The 5,720-nt window shown below is 44.7% G+C and overlaps 1 protein-coding gene across 2 annotated transcripts in view; it reads right to left on the minus strand.

The window, feature by feature from the left end:
* Positions 1–5,139, minus strand: part of AQR (aquarius intron-binding spliceosomal factor) — a 124,608-nt gene extending 119,469 nt beyond the window's left edge. Inside the window, exons 1-3 of one of the 2 annotated variants that reach the window (XM_017894283.1) lie at positions 4,839–5,072; positions 3,664–3,810; positions 1,310–1,366 (exon numbers count right to left, since the gene is read on the minus strand). The gene's annotated coding sequence lies outside the window, so the exon portion shown is untranslated. Of the gene's footprint in view, positions 1–1,309; positions 1,367–3,663; positions 3,811–4,838 lie in introns of both variants that reach the window. The other variant, XM_017894282.1, reaches the window with a different exon arrangement.
* Positions 5,140–5,720: the final 581 nt, after the last annotated feature.

Here is a 5,720-nt window from a genome sequence, read left to right on the forward strand (position 1 = left end):
TAGGCCGGGCGCGGTGGCTCAAGCCTGTAATCCCAGCACTTTGGGAGGCCGAGACGGGCGGATCACGAGGTCAGGAGATCGAGACCATCCTGGCTAAGACGGTGAAACCCCGTCTCTACTAAAAAATACAAAAAAAAAACTAGCCGGGCGACGAGGCTGGCACCTGTAGTCCCAGCTACTCGGGAGGCTGAGACAGGAGAATGGCGTGAACCCGGAAGGCGGAGCTTGCAGTGGCCGGATTGCAGTGAGCTGAGATCCGGCCACTGCACTCCAGCCTGGGCAGCACAGCAAGACTCTGTCTCAAAAAAATAAAAATAAAAAATAAAAAAATAAAGACCTCACTCTCTTTAAGAGACAGGGTCTCATTCTGTTGTCCAGGCTGGAGTGCAGTGGCCTGCACTGCAGCCTCAAACTCCTGGGCTCAGTTCAGTCATCCTTCCACTTCAGCTTCCAGCAATTGAGACTACATGTATGAGTCACCTCACCAAGTCAATTTTTTAAATTTTTTTGTAGAGGCAAGATCTCACTACTGTCCAGTCTAGTCTCAAACTCCTGGCTTCAGGTGATCTTCCCTCCTTAGCCTCCCAAAGCACTAGGATTAAAGGCATGAGCCACCACACCTGGTCTTAGACCTCTCTTTAAGAACCTATTTCAATGAGAATTAACCCTATATTTGGGAATTTGTCGTATTATTTGTTCTAAATTGCTTCAGTTGGACTTATTCAATTGAATAAGTTCAATTTCCTTATTGAATATTACTGGACTTTAGTTATTACACTATACAACTCCTGCTTCTTCCATCTTTATTATAGACCTTTACCTCATTCACCACTCTAAAAACAAGATAACACAACAGATTTAATCCTAAATTAACTATCAAAACTTGTACAAAATTTCTGTATATTTACAAAGATATTTATTACATGATCACTTATAATAATGATAAATTAAAACAATCTAAGAATCATTTATAATAATGATAAATTAAAACAATCTAAGAATCTATAAACAGAAAACAGTTAAGTAAATTATACACATACACTTTCTTTTTAAGGTTTAAAGAAAATACAACAAAATGGTAAGAGAGGTTATCTCTGGGTAGTGATTATTTTCTTATGTGTAGTTTCTATGTCTTCCAAATTTCCTAACATAAATAATTGCTAAGTTTGATAAGCAAAAAATTGCATTTTTTTTGAAGATTCTTAGGTTGTTTTTAAGTTTTAAAAAATTATGGAAAGCTTTTGTTGAAATAACCCTCTAAAAGGAGTGTAACTTCTCAAGAATTATGTTGCAAACCCAAAATACTTACCTTTATATCAAAAGGTGATTTCTTCTTGATGTGGGGAGCCCAGTATTTACATGCTAACTGCAAAAGTAAATAGTATAAACAGTAAGTCACAGATTCATGCCATTGTAGAGCTGGAAGATAGATCATTTAGTGATAAGCTGTTTCTTAACAAGGCCCTACTGGGCACTGCGGGACAGAGTAAATCTGAAGGGACTATACAGGCATGCAGGCCAGTTGGCATCCTTGACCCCAAACCACTAAATGCCAGTAGTGCTTTGCACTACAACATGCCATTGTGATTTAAACAAACAAACAAAAAAATCCTCTCCAACCACCCCTAGGAAAACAATACAGCTCAGTTAATAACCACAGAGCCAAACATCTTCAGCCTACCAATAAGGAAACCCCGGTCTAGAAAAAATAAGTGATCTGCCCAAGATTACAGTTAGTTAATAGTTGAGCAAGTATTACAAATGATACTCAAAATCTTCATGAATACTTTCTAAAATAATGAGCCTTTAAATGATTAGTTCACACCCATAACAAAACCTTAAAAAAAAAAAATTGTAGTCTATCAGCTGGTTATTACAGAGAATATAAGAGCTGGCATATTAGCCGGGCGCAGTGGCTCACGCCTGTAATCCTAGCACTTTGGGAGGTCGAGGCGGGTGGATCACAAGGTCTGGAGTTCAAGACCAGCCTGTCCAACATAGTGAAACCCTGTCTCTACTAAAAATTCAAAAATTAGCTGGGGGTGGTAGCACACGCCTGTAATCCCAGCTACCCAAGAGGCTGAGGCAGAAGAATCGCTTGAAAGCAAGAGGTGGAGGTTGCAGTGAGCCAAGATTGCACCATTGCACTCCAGCCTAGGCAGGCGACAGAGCGAGATTCTGTCTCAAAAAAAAAAAAAAATTTAAATTAAAAAAAAAAAAGAGTTGGCATATTTCAGATTAGGCTTTACCTGTAAACTGTGAAATTTAAACAAATATATAACTCTCTCTACATATTTAAAGAAACAGCATAGTCTTACTCATAGGGTTTTGTTTTAAAACTCAATTATAATCTCTTTAAAAATAGAAAGCTGTCAAGCACAAAGACTCAATATATTTATAAAAAGGTGACTGCAGTATCTGGCATATCAGAGGCACTCACAAAGTCTGATGGATAAATGGATGGACAAATGAAGTAAAATCTGAAATGTTACTTCTGTGAGGCTGTCCTCAACACTACCTGATGGCGACAATTGCTTTCTCATCTTCATTTTGTATATAACTCTTTATAATCTTACCTTTCTACATTATAAATATTTGATTGCTTATCCACCTTTCCTTCTCACTTAATTGGAATACTTAAAAGATGGGACCTGTTTTCTTTGCTTTCATAGCTCAGCAATGAACTGTACAGACAACACACTTAAAGAGCCTCCCAAGCAGTTAGGATACTGGCCCTGAGGAATAGCCTCTAAAAATATTACAGTAACTTCCTACTTAAATGACACCTTCCAGCCAGGCGTGGTGGCTCACACCTGTAATCTCAGCACTCTGGGAGGCCGAGGCGGGTGGATCACCTGAGGTCAGGAGTTCAAGACCAGCCTTGCCAATATGGTAAAACCCCATCTCTAGTAAAAATACAAAAATTAGCCGGGCGTGGTGGTTGTGTACCTATAATTTCAGCTACTCGGGAGGCTAAGGCAGGAGAACCGCTTGAACCTGGGAGGCGGAGATTGCAGTGAGCCAACACCAAGCCACTGCACTCCAGCCTGGGCAACAGAGCAAGACTCCATTTCAAAAATAAATAAATAAATAACACCTTCCCAAATTACCAATCACTCTCCAACTCAACAGAAAATCTTCACCTCACCCCCAGTTATTCTGGGGAGGATCTCGGCTCATTGCAACCTCTGCCTTCCGGGTTCAAGCAATTCTCCAGCCTCAGTCTCCTGAGAAGCTGGGATTACAGGCATGCGCCACCATGCCTCGATAATTCTGTATTTTTAGCAGAGATGGGGTTTCTCCAAGTTGGTCAGGCTGGTCTCGAACTCCTGACCGCAGGTGATCCACCTGCCTCGGCCTCCCAAAGTGCTGGTGTTACAGGCATGAGCCACCCTGCCCGGCTGAAGATTTTAAGGACAGCCAGTCTTAGTGTAGTTCCCTATAGTCCCAGCTACAAGGGAGGCTGAGGTGGAAGGATCACTTGAGCCGGGCAACATAGTGAGACCCTATCTTGAAAGAAAAAAAGGAAGGAAAGGAAGGGAGAGATTTTAAGAAGGCAAGTGATATGATGAGATTTGCACTTGTATGAAATCACTCGGAAAGCAACATGAAGAATGGGCTAGAGGAGAGCAAGAAGAAGAACAATATAACAGATTAGGATACCTTGGTCCAGGCAGAACACAATGGCAACCAGGCTTAGGGTGCCAGGGATGTAGAAGACCAGACAGATTCCAGAGATACTCAGAATGTAGAAATGTAGGGATTAAGGGAGGATTCAAACTTTCTCCCTAGGCTTCTGCCCTGGCAAATCTGTTGAGACAAGGAATAAAGAATAAAGAAGCAGGTGGGCATGATAACTTCTACACTGAACTACTTACACTCTTACACAATTCGCAAATAAAGAGTAAGAATGAGGAATGATGCTGACAACCACAGGACTGTGTTTCCCTATCCAAAGCCAACTGTGGCTCACAATGCAAGATAGTAAACAGATTCTAAATGAACGCTCTCCAACTACAGAATCACTCTCTTCTTAAATGGGTCTATTTGGAGGTGTCTCGTCAGTTTCTCATCGCTGCTCAAAAACTCAGGACACTCTACGGACCAGGAAAAAGCCTCCTCCTACTTGAAGAGGCAGTCCAGCATCACTCTGCTGCGAAGCCTACTTGCCAGTCTCAGATAGACTGGGGTGTTCCCTCCTCTCTGAATCAATTGCTCCTGAGACAAACTCCAATACAGCAAAACTCTTAGTTTTCTTTTTATGTGTCTTTTTTTTTTTTTTTTTTTTTTTTTTTTGAGATAGAGTCTCACTCTGTCGCCCGCGCTGGAGTGCAGTGGCCGGATCTCAGTTCACTGCAGGCTCCGTCTCCCGGGTTTACCCCATTCTCCTGCCTCAGCCTCCCGAGTAGCCGGGACTACAGGAGCCCGCCACCGCGCCCGGCTATTTTTTTTTGTATTTTTTAGTAGAGACGGGGTTTCACCGTGTTAGCCAGGATGGTCTCGATCTCCTGACCTCGTGATCCGCCCGTCTCGGCCTCCCAAAATGCTGGGATTACAGGCTTGAGCCACTGCGCCCGGCCTATGTGTCTGTCTGTCTTAGGCCATGAACCCCTCAGGCCAGGGCAGCCAATTCACCACGGTATGCCCAGCACCCAGCAGAGCGGCCGGCACGGAGCTGATACTCAGCAAAAAGACTTGTGTGAATGAATTAACAAACGAATGCCTCCTCCGTGCTCCTAGTCCTGGAAAAAAAAAAAAACAAAAAAAAACCACCACCAGGCCTCGGGGCCACGACGTCCTTACCCACTCACACATACACCAGACTCGCCCGAGCTCACCTGGGTCACGAACTCCGCGTTGATCTGGGACACTGTAGGGGCCACGATCTTCTTGGGCTGTGCAGGGGCTGCCATGGCAGCACTCTCCCCTCCACTCCGGTGGAAACGAAAGGACCGCCCTGGGCAGCGGCAAGCCTGGTCCACTTCCCCTAAGTTACGGCCGGGGCGCTTAACTCCGCGCCGAACAAACGTTGCGCGCCGGATATCCTCAGGCTTCAGAGTCCCATAGGGAACCCGTACTACAGCCCAAACGTTCCCCGGGAAGCGGAATGGCGTGTAGCCGGAAGTTCATGCAGGCGTTGGGGCTGAGCTAGCGAGCCAAAAACTTTGACCTCCTCTGTACGCGCCCTCTAGCGGGAGGCAGAGAGAAGACACCCCGCTGGCGGGATTAGGAGGGCAAGGCAGGGACCCGGTGGATGGTGTTGGATGGGGTTTCTCGTGGTTAGTGAGGAGTGGCATGTGCGGTGAATGAGAATTTAGTTTTTTTCCAACCCCGAAGAAAAAAGAAAACAAAACAAACAAACAAAAAAACAGCCTGGGAATATGGGCTGGTTTTTAACTGCCCTTAACAGTGTTTTAGTTTAGTTTTGGTTTTTTTGAGACGGTGTTTCGCTCTTGTTGCCCGAGCTGGAGTGCAGTGGCGCAATCTCGGCTCACCGCAACCTCCGCCTCCTGGGTTCAAGCGATTCTCCTGCCTCAGCCTCCCGAGTTGCTGGGATTACAGGGATTACAGGCATGCGCCACCACACCCGGCTAATTTTTGTATTTTTAGTAGAGATGAGGTTTCTCCATGTTGGTCAGGCTGGTCTCGAACTCCCCGACCTCAGGTAATCCGCCTACCTCGGCCTCCCAAAGTGCTGGGATTACAGGCCTTAACAGTTT

The sequence above is a fragment of the Rhinopithecus bieti genome, unplaced genomic scaffold (assembly GCF_001698545.2).
Source record: "Rhinopithecus bieti isolate Rb0 unplaced genomic scaffold, ASM169854v2 scaffold_23748, whole genome shotgun sequence".
In the NCBI taxonomy this organism is placed as follows: domain Eukaryota; kingdom Metazoa; phylum Chordata; class Mammalia; order Primates; family Cercopithecidae; genus Rhinopithecus; species Rhinopithecus bieti.